Genomic DNA, 11,752 nt, shown 5'->3' on the forward strand with positions numbered 1-11,752 from the left:
CTGGTGCAGCCACTCTGGAGAATACTTTGGAGCTACCTCAAGAAACTAAAAATAGACTGCCCTACAATCCAGCAATTGAACTATTAGGTATTTACCCAAAGGATATAAAGTTACAGATTCAAAGAGGGACATGCAGCCCAATGTTTCTAGCAGCATAACAACAATAGCCAAAGTATGGAGAGAGCCCAAATGTCCACTGACTGAAGAATGGCTAAAGAAGATGTGGTGTATGTTTATGGTGGAATAATACCCATCAAAAAGAATGCAGTCTTGCCACTGGTAGTGACATGAATGGAGTTAGAGTATATTATGCTAAGTGAAATAAGTCAGTTAGTGAAAGACAAATTGACAAAGACAAAGACATATGATTTCACTCATATGTGTAATTTAAGAAACAAAACAGATAAACATATGGGAAGGGGGATGAAAGAGAGAGGGAAAGAAACCACAAGAGGCCTTTAATGATAGAGAACAAACTGAGGGTTGATGGACACAGGTGGGTGGGTGATAGGCTAGATGAGTGATGGATACTAAGGAGGGCTTTGTTGTGATGAGCACGAGTGTTGAATGTAAATGATGAATCACTGACTTCTGCTCCTGAAGCCAATATTGCATTGTATGTTAAAAAAATTTTTAATGTTTTTATTAATTTTTGAGAGAGAGAGAGACAGAGACAGAGCATGAGCAGGGGAGGGACAAAGAGAGAGGGAGACACAGAATCTTAAGCAGGCTCCAGGCTCTGAACTGTCAGCACAGAGCCTGATGCAGGGCTCGAACTCACGGATGGTGAGATCATGACCTGAGCAGAAGTCAGATGCTTAACTGACTGAGCCACCCAGGTGCTCCTGCCCTGTATATTAAATACCTAAAACTTGAAAAGCAAAAACAAAGAAATAACATGAGGATACATTTAAATCATTAGTCATAATTCTTGCCAATATCTGAAGCTGTAGCAATAATTTGTGATCTGGGTTTTATGAACTTCTCTTATCCCCACAATTTTGAAATTACAAAGTTATTTTATTTTATTTTATTTTATATTTTATATTTTATTTTTTAGCAGTATGATTCCTTTTTTTGTAAGTTTCAAAACAAAATTTAAACAATGCATTTTTTTTAAATTTTTTTTTAACGTTTATTTATTTTTGAGACAGAGAGAGACAGAGCATGAACGGGGGAGGGTCAGAGAGAGGGAGACACAGAATCCGAAACAGGCTCCAGGCTCTGAGCTGTCAGCACAGAGCCCGACGCGGGGCTCGAACTCACAGACCGCGAGATCATGACCTGAGCCGAAGTCGGCCGCTCAACCGACTGAGCCACCCAGGCGCCCCAGCAATGCATTTTTAAGAGAATCATACATTAAGTGGCAAAATTATAAGCAAAACAAGGAAACAATGTAAGGTCCAAGACTGTGGTCACCCCTGGGGGTGGGCAAGTGCTATAGAGTGACAAAGTACTGTATTTTAAAGCTTCCTCCACCCCTCACTCCCAAGCATTTGGTGGACCATTTTGACTTGGAAGCTGAAGTTCTTTAGCTTGGAAAAACAGTTTTATAGTCTTGTATTATTTCTTTTATAATTTCTTCCCTTCCAATTTCTCTGTTCTTTCTGGTACTCCTTTCAGCCAGATGCTAATCTTCCTGGATTAATTCTCCAATTTAATTTTTTCTCATGTATTGTCCACAGATTTTTTTTTATTCTTGAGTCTTAGAGATTTCATTGGCTATTCTTCAAACTTTCAATTGAATTTTTCAGTCTGGATATCATATTTTTAATTACCCAATAATACATTGTCATTCCCAAAACGTTCCTTGAATTCTTTTGTTTCTTTTATGCAACATCATATTCCACCATTGAAGTAATTACAGGATTTTCTAAAACACTTTCTTTTGTTGCCTGCTTTGTTTCTGTTTCCTATGAATGTCTTTGTTCTTTGTCTTCCATGTTATACATATTCCTTAATTATTTGGTTATTCTTACTTATCAAATTTAAGAATAAGGCATCAAAAACCCAATTAGAAGCTATGGATTCATGGATGTGACTTGGCTGGTAAGCTTTCAGCAGTGTAATTATGTAGAGACAAAGTTCTTTTATTTGGAAATCTGCAACTGTCAGTATGTGTAGGCTTTTTATCTAGAGCTGATCTGTTTCTCTAGAATAGGATATCCCCATGTTTACTTGAAAAGCATTATATTCTATCCATTTCTGCCTGCATTCTGGGAGCTGAATATAACAAAAAGGCATGAGGTTCTCACAATTTCATGTGCAGATTCTTACTCTTCTTATTTCAGTGTAATCTCTGTTTACAGAGATCTATCTGATTTTAACCTGTTTATAATCTCTGTTATCTGGGTGTCTCATGGTTCTGAATCTAGAGATTTTTCTGGTTTAGCTTCTCTGGATAATACCTCCCTGTTTCATCTGACGGGAGACAGGGGCTTCATCATCTGGTAGTTCAATGTGCATGGGGTAGAAGAGTAGTATCTTTGTTGTCCAATACTTTTTAGGCAGACTTTCAAACAATTCCACTGTTTTAAGCTACTTACCTTACCCTGCTTCCATGATACTTGGTGTCTCCCAATTCTTGAGACTTTCTGGATTTCTGTGGATATAAATTAGCCTATCTTTCTGTGGTATTCCTCTCAAAAATCTTGTATGTGATAGTAACCTCTGCACTGCTTGAAAACAGATTCTACTCATTCAGTTCACTTTCAATCTCTAATTAATTGGTTTAACTCTCTAATCTACTATTGATTTGTGTTCTATTCTCTTTATTCCTGTATGTTTATACATTTTGAGTAAGAAGTTGAGGACTAGAGAAGAGATAAATGCATATGCTTTTCACCATGTTAAACTATAAATCCATCTTCACATTATTTAACATTACTTCTCACTTGAATTGTTTGTGAGTAGGTAAAAAAAGATCACAAAGGAAAAATACTGATGGTGATAGACAGTTTTCTTAATGGAGTGGTATTTGAGCTGAGAGCTCATAAATAAGTGGAGGTTAAATCAATTGAAAGTAAGGCAATGGACATCAGTAGAAAGCACCCCAGGCTAGGGAGAAGCATATGCAGAGAATCCACAAAGGAGGAGGGAGAATGGCACATTTGAGAACCCAAATGAAGGCTTCACCCGAGATAGCAAGGACAGTCCAGTTTTGAGGAAAAGTTGGAGAACTAGACAGGGGTCAGATCATGAAAGACTTTGGACACTTATTTAGAAATGCTGTCTTCATTCGGATGGCCTTTGGAAGATTTAATCAAGGAAGTTACATGATGAGATTCTCTTTGCAAAAATCATCCCAGTTGCAGTATGGGGAATGAAGGAGACAAAAAAATGGATGCAGGGAAAAAATTATTACAATGATAATCCCTATGAAAGAAAATGGTAAATGAGAGTCAGCATATTGTGGGGCAACATGATGAGAACTGGGCAAATTTAAGAGGTTTTTAATAGTAAAGTTGGATTACTGGCATTGATTGGTAAATTTATTGTGGCATGTAGTGAGAGGTAGGCAGTGGAGATGCTCCTTAGGATTCAGATATGTGTAACTAGATGCATATCGGTGTCATCTACTGAGATAGAAAATACAAGGGGGAGGTCAAGTTTGGGGGAAAGATTACTAATTTTGTTTTAGACAGTTTTAGTTTGGTGCATGAGATATCAATTAGGCAAATAACATATGGTCTGGAACTCTGAAGAGAACTCTAGGTTGGAGAAACAAGTTTACAAGCAAGGTTTGTGGATAATAAAAAAAGTCTGAATTGGATCACCTCAGAAGAGAGGAGAGTGAAGACAGAAAATGCCCATGCTCTTCAAGAAGAAAGACTCACCAGTACAAAACTTGTAATTCAACAAAGGTTAGCTCTATATGAGGATAAAATGGTTTATAAACTTCCAGCCTCTATTTTAGAGCCTGGCATATACTAAAAGCATATGTGACTGAATTGAACTACAATAACAAAAACGACATTGATTAATTATATAGCTGTTTAATTTCATCACTCTCACTTGATGTGCAAAGAATTAACCTTCATCAAACTTGTTTTGCTATCCAAATCTTACCCACCATTCATGATCATCAAAGAGCATAATTCTTATAAAATCTCCTGATAAATTGTTTCCAAGAAATGGTTACTTCCTCCTGGAAACCACAGCTCTTTGTTGGTTATCTCTATCACAATACCTATATTTTCTTTTTATTTTAGTAATTTATATATGGATCTTATCTCTCCTTCTATTTCATAAATTTCTTGAGGTCAAAAGCTAAGTCTTTTTCAACTTTGTATTCTACACATCTGTCTAGCATAATGGCTAACATGTAGTAGATGGCCAATAAGTATTTATTTAATAAATGCAGGAATGAGTCATTATGCTCCGACATCAGTTGCTGTAACAACTCAGTTGTAAAATCCTCAGTCCCAGGATAATAGCCTTGTCATATCTGGGGAGCAGTGAAGCACAAACTTTTGAGAAAACTCACATTCTTTTGGATTTCTGTGGTTACGTAGTCTATCACATTTTTTACCTAGAAGAAGGTAGGCTTAGGCACCTGTAGTGCAAAATGAATTTATCCCTACACGAATACACCATAAGCCAAATAGAAATTTTTATCTTCTTTAAGTTTAAATTTAAGAATTTTATAGTTTTTTTTCTTTAAATTACAAGCAACGCTAGAATGGCAAGACATTTAGGGCTATTCATATTCATGTGTGCATATGTATGTATATGAGTGTGTGTATGTATATATGTGTGTACATATGTATATCTATATCTAGACACACAAACATTATTTTAAAAGATATCCAGAGATAAAAGTTCCATAGCTTTCTTCAGGAGGTTATATAACACTAACCACCTTTGTGATTAGTAAGTTCCTTATGTTAAACTGTTTTTAATGTAATTTTGCTCAGATGCAGGACAAATATTCAAAACTGCTTGTCATCAGTTTTCTTCTTTCCTTACTTGCGCTTTTCAATTATTTGAAGACAGCTATTAATTTGTCCCTAGTTAACTTAACATGGAGATTATATAGCTTCAAATTTTTTCATTATGTACACCTTATATTCCATCTTATTATTTAATAAATCCACTGTTGGTCATTTCTAGTTTTTATATATCCTTCTTAATTTGTCTTAAGAATATTTCATCATAGTTCATTAAATAATTATCCAGCACTGGTATTATGTTGTAATTTTTCTTTCAATTTTTCTAGGAATATTTAATGATTAACATAATTAATTTATAAATTTTAAAGGCAAAGTTTTCTTTGTCAAAGGATTTTCCATTTTTTTATTTTTCCATTTCTAAATCAAAATATTAGATAGAAGAGAGCCATAGCATTTATTTTGTAAAAAAAATATATTTTGAATTAAAAAAATGCCTTTAACACCAATCCATAATGAAGGTTAATTAAAACTGTATATTTTTCCCTTAGCTATCAACAACTAGTTTTGGCATAGATTATTGGATTTATAATTAGATGTAATTTGACTTAATTAGTTGGCTATAGCTCTTAATTATGGTATACCTTTTTCCCATTATGGCCACTGTAACAGCAGCTTAGGATAAACATTGATGCTCCCCCTTGCCAGTGGGACTAGCTGTATCCCTTGGGTTATTTGTGTGATAATGAGAATGAGATTTCAGGAGCATGACAGACGGTCTAGGCATAAAATACTGTTTTGGCACAGCTCCCTTCACTGTCTTTCAAAAATGGCAGCTTATTCCCCCCCCCAAAAAAAAAAGTTTCATGTGGATTGTTATTGTTTTGGTGTGGTTTTCTACTGGGAGGAGTCAAAGGGTGACTTAGGAAAATGTTAAAAAAAAAAAAAAAAAACTTGGGAAAGCCAAGTTTTGTTAGAAATTTCCTGAAATCGAAAATACTAACATGGGTTACCTAAATGTGTTTTGCTGAATAAAATAAGTCACACGTATTCTTTGGATCCTGTTGTTTCAGAATTTCATGATGCCATTTCAGCCTCACCCCCAAAATCCATCCTTAAAAGGGTTACTAGGAAAGAATGTAGTACATCGGGAAGCTAAAATAAAGCAATTTTGTACATTCCCTATGAATAAAGTTGAAGTGATAGCAACTGTCAAAGAAAACGTTTTCACAGGAGTTAGAGAAGAATGGTCCTGAGCTGTTGAATACTCACACATGTTAGATATGGGAGCACAGATCCTATGCGCCACGAAAATAGTTTGGTGTTGAAAATAAAAGATATCCACACAGATTATATGGTAATTTGGTATCACTTCTCTTATTTGCAGACTAAATCATTCTTAGTCCATTTCATAATAGCCAATTACAGGTTACTCAAGGGACATGGATCATGCAAATCAGCTCATATTTCACTGAGTGACTGTTTCTTCATGTGTTTTGAGCTATTATCTTCATTACAGTGCAGCACATGAATCCAACTCATCTGTACTGTAATTGCTATAAATCAAGCATTCGTTTGCCATTATTTATTGCCTACTATAAAGAGTTTTAATAATATTTAGAGGGCACTGCAATAAAAGCAATCATTTATTGTGTCTGCTTACAGGGTCACTCAAGGTTTTCAACAAAAGCCAATGTCATTTCCTAATCTTTTAATATTCATAAGGTAACATCACTTGCAAATGGTACATTATGATTTATAAACATTTCCTGGGCAGGAACATAAAAGCATCATTATAATTCCTTCCCAGGAAAAAGTCAGATTCTGTGAGGCAAATAGCAACATTGGGTACCAGAGCCCTATGTTCTTAACCGGATCTTGTTTTTCTTTGTCCATTGCTCTCAATCATACTACTTAAACTCATGCTAACTATAAATTGCAGACAGCTTATCAAAATCCTTCTACGAGGGAAGATCTGCATTAGTATTTGAAAAGGAGGCTGTGACTTTCCTTTCTCATCTCAGTCATAACAGAAGTGGCATGGTGTGATAGACAGCTCTGGGGAAGAAGAAGGCACAAAGACAGGGGCTCAAGTTCTATTTACATCAATTATTACAAGTGTGACCTTTTACAAATAAATGAATCTGTATAGCATCTATCTTCTTTCAGGTAAAATGGAAATAATACTTGGTCTACCTATTCAAAGTATCTCTGCAAGAATTACATGAAAGCCACTTGTAAAGTACAAAGCAACCCAGCTTTCTTGTTGAAAGATAGAGATACTTTTCCTCTACAACACCCTTTGTAAAATTATAAAAGACTGAAGAAATATATTACTTTGTAATTATCTAGAAAAACCATGTAATCTCAGCTGTCAGGCAGTTACATTGACTCTACATATCATTGTTATATTTTGTCTACCACATCCCCAGACTTTGCTTGGGTATCTCCAATCATGGACATTACATTACTCATGACAGTAATGTAGTAAATCTGATAGTTCTAATTCAGTGCTAAAATCTGTTTTTATTTTGGGACAGACACAACAAGCCCAATGTCTCTCTTCTTTATCAGTCTCTCTGATATTTGAAGACAAGTATATGTCCTTCTCAAGTCTTACCATTTTCATATGAAATATTTCTAATTCTTTCGATAATTCTTTATGAAACTTGATTTCAAGTTACTGGTATATCTGGGTGAATGTATTCTGAAGAATAATTTGGTTTGATTCAACTTAATTCAACTCTGTTAAAAAATATGGAATGTTTACCATGTGCCAGAAATGTGCCAGGTTCCAGAGATATAAATCTGAACAAGGTACAATGAGTGCCCTCAAGTGGCTCCTACTCTAGCCAAGCCAATCCTTGTATTTAATCTATAGCACAACATGGTCAACTGAAATATACTGAACACACACTCCATGCCAAGCTCTTTGGCACGGGCTGGGAATCCAGCAGATGAATCCAGCAGCCTTCATTTTTTGTTGGGGAGCGAAGACAGGTAAACAGTCATTTGTAAACAAGTTTATTAGGTAAGGGAGGAAAGAAACAGTGTTTTAAAAAGAAGGGAGAGTGTCATGCCCTTGAAGGCACAGACCACTTCTATCTTGTTCCCTTGTATCTCTAGTACCTAGCCAGTGCTCTGCTCAGGTATGTACTCCGTAAATAACCTGAATAATGAAAGCAAGCAAGCAAGTAAGAATTCTTAGAGCATGTGGTATAAGAAGAAAGTGAGGCGAGGGACGTAAGAAGGGACCTACAGCAGATACCATGAGAGGTGCCCACATCCCTTTAGGTCTTAGACAAATAGTACTGAAGCTACTTTGCCTGCCCCTGAAGCAGACAAAAGTGCTGGGAAATTAAGTGCCCCCTCCCCACCTTTAGCTGCTCTCAACCAAACACTGATGAGAGGTGGAATATAATAATATCTGTCCCTCTGGTGGGATAATTCTGCAGTACATGTTTTATAATGATCCCAGATTTTCCCTCAGTGGACTAAGCTTTAGTTATCTTCAGTGGTAACTGCTGTGACAAGATACCCCTGTTGGCTGACTTCTCTTCTGCATCTCATTTCTCCACTTCTCTACCAGTGCTTCCTTCATGGTGCTGAAATCATTTCAGTGTCTACTTCTGGGGAATACACTCTAAAACAGGGCCACATAATGCAAGTCCTTATAAGCCATATTAAAGAGTCTGAAGTCTATCAAATATAATCTAAAGTGTTGTATTAGCAGTATAATTAAAGTATTAAAAATACTTTGTTTATGGCATTTTCAGGACTCTTACTCAGCCTAGTAGGAGTGCTGGGTGGAATCACACTTCCTGTCCCCATACAGAAAACAGGAAAGGGGATATGAGCCCATTTCTAGTATCCTCCCCTAGATAACAGCTTCATTCATAACTGGAAATTGGCCTTTATATCAACCTAGAAGGAGGTTTGGGAATAAAGAAAAGATATGGGTGATACCCTGACTTTTTGATGGCTGGGATGTACTAAGCACTAGAGGCACTGAAAGCTTGTTCTGCCTCCCTTGAAAAACCTCATGCACATTTTCTGAGACTGATGCACTGGCCGCAATAACATGCAGGCTACTCTGGACACTGACGCTTAGAAGGAGGATGGGTCTGAACACCAATAGAATGACTACTCTAAACACACACTCTAAATATGACCCGATTGCCCTGGATCTTCCTAACAGGGTGGCCACCATCACAACTCCCAACATATCAACTCTCTCAGAGAGATACACTATTCCAGAGCTTCCACCTTGGAGGGCAAACAGACCACCATAGACTGTGGATCACCTATTCTTGTCAACCAGTCCCAGTACTGCAGGCATCCCAGGGAGGTCAAGATGAGATAATTTGCAGGGCCCAAAGTACTATCTTCTACCTAGCTATATAATATACTTCTATTTGATGAAACACTGGCTCTCTAAGGATCTACAGAATATTATTTCCAAGTTATAACTCCAGCCACTGAATGTACCAGCACCTAATGATTATGTGACCATCACCAACTCTTAAGTTATAACTAACATCAATGACCAAAGACCTTTCGATCATGGTTTCTAATGAGAATGCTATATGTTTCTTAGTATTTCATTACTTATTCTATCTAAAATTAATTTCAGCATAAAAACAAGGTGTAACATTTAAAAAATTCTATTTTTAACTTATCTCACATACACACACACATACAGAATTCTAATTAATTTTGAGACTGACAAAGATGGATTCTTTCTTTCTTTCTTTCTTTCTTTCTTTCTTTTCTTTCTTTCTTTTCTTTCTCCTCTTTCTTTCTTTCTTTCTTTCTTTCTTTCAATATGGAACACTTCACAAATTTGAGTGCCATCCTTGCACAGGGGCCATGCTAGTCTTCTCTGTATTGTTCCAATTTTAGTATACGTGCCACCAAAGTGAGCACTGATCATTAGATTTCTTAAGTGCTATAAATAAGAACATTTTTCATCAGCTTAAAATGAAATATTTAAATATATATGAATAAAGACCTAAATGTGCTAGGTGCTAGGAAAATGTTACGCAACATTGGGTATAACCATGAGATATAATTGTCGCTAAAAAATATGACAAATATTTACAACTTGATAACATATAGCCCTACCCTATATACCTTATAGGGATTGAGTGATACACAGTTTTTATAGCTATATACAGACCCACCAATTCCACACCAATTCCAACCAATTCCACACCAGTTCCACACCTGTAAATTCATATTAAATATTATAGAGCTCTGCAATGACTCGGCTGTAAGAATATTAATAACATTCTTTTTATAGTATCAAAAACTGGGAAAAACTAAATATTTAGTTATGTAGATTGATAAAATTAATGTTGGGGGTCTCTATCAACATTCTTTTTAGCACTTAAGGATATTATAGATGAATATTTATTGATATTAGCCAATAATTTATTGCTTACTTCTTAAAAAACAGGTTATAAGAAAGTACAGAAAGTTTAAATTTTGTAAAATAAAATTCCATGTAGCTATATACATAAGATATCATTCTAAGGCTAGACATTGAAAAAGTAGCATGGCTTATCTTTGGATGGTTAGATACTATGAGTGGTTTTTAAAAATTTTGTCTTCACTTTTATTATCTTTATTTTTCACTTTTTAAAAACAATAATGAAGGTCATAGTAGAAAAATAGTTAAGGTACATATTACAAAGGGTCTTTAAAGCCATACAAAGGACTTAAAATTTTATCCTGGAGGTAACAAAAAAACTCCAGGTTTTTAAAGAAGGGAAGCAAAATGGTCAGATGACTAGACAGAAAGATATCTTAACAATTGGTACCAAAGTTTCTCTAACATAAGAAACTGTTTTTGTTTTTGTATAAATAAATATTTAGTTAACTACTTCAAAGTGGCAGATAAAGTCCTGAAAACATGGCCTGAAAAAGGATAAACAAGGTAAAAGCAAAACCACTTTGCATAAGAAGTGATCAGGAATGTAAAGGTGAGGGATCCCATAGAAGAGAGGAGGAAGAGTAAGACTAGAGAAGAGAGAGAAAAAAGGAAATATTAGAATATATGGTAGAAGGCCAGGATTGCATAAAATCATGATCAGTGAGAAGTTTCCAGTGGTGAGGAGCTGGAAGTCATTTTTAGCACAGAAATACCAAACACTTCATTTTTAGTTGGTCCCAGGGCTGTGATATAAACCTGCTCCATCACCTGTTCTGTGGGTAGCCTCCAGCAGTCCATATGAGCTCAGAACAGAGGTGTTTAAAGGATAAACTGTTGGAGCCATAATAGCCGTGGGTGTTATTCAGATAAACCTGAATCATTGTTCCATTTTTCAATTGCTATGGAATCTTGGGCAAATGTCTTAATGAGATGCCATGTTCTGAGTTAACATGTGACCTTTGCGCTATAAAAAAATGCTAGCAATTATTTTTATTAATTGCTATCCACGTGCCAAGAAGTATTCTAAGGGGTGTTACAGGTATTTATTCACTTAATCTTCTAGATAACCCTATAAAGGTATACACTATTTTATTTATAACCTCTATGTTCCTCAGGTGACAAAACCAAGGCACATTGAAGTTAAATGACTTATTTGAGATCCCACAGCTTGACAGTGAAGAAGCTGGAATTTAAACCAGTTATTCCAGTTCCAGAGCATGTACTTCCATCCACCCATGTTATACTGCTCCTCAGAGGCTGGTCTCAAGGTAGGGAGAACTAAACAAGATGATGTAGGATAACACCAAGCACTGTGACTTCCACAGATAAAGATGTTCTGCAAATTTGAATTATATTTCTTTTTTCTTGAATTCACTCTGTATTTATAAAACTTGTTCACAAGAGGTCAAAGAGTTTCTCTCAAATGTCT

General features: G+C 35.7%; 1 non-coding gene across 1 annotated transcript; it reads right to left on the reverse strand.

The window, feature by feature from the left end:
- Window positions 1–9,708: 9,708 nt before the first annotated feature.
- On the reverse strand, window positions 9,709–9,815 carry LOC125911947 (U6 spliceosomal RNA). Its single transcript, XR_007454526.1, has one exon. It is a non-coding gene; the product is annotated as a U6 spliceosomal RNA (small nuclear RNA).
- Window positions 9,816–11,752: the final 1,937 nt, after the last annotated feature.

Source organism: Panthera uncia (assembly GCF_023721935.1).
Source record: "Panthera uncia isolate 11264 chromosome C1 unlocalized genomic scaffold, Puncia_PCG_1.0 HiC_scaffold_3, whole genome shotgun sequence".
NCBI classification, from domain to species: domain Eukaryota; kingdom Metazoa; phylum Chordata; class Mammalia; order Carnivora; family Felidae; genus Panthera; species Panthera uncia.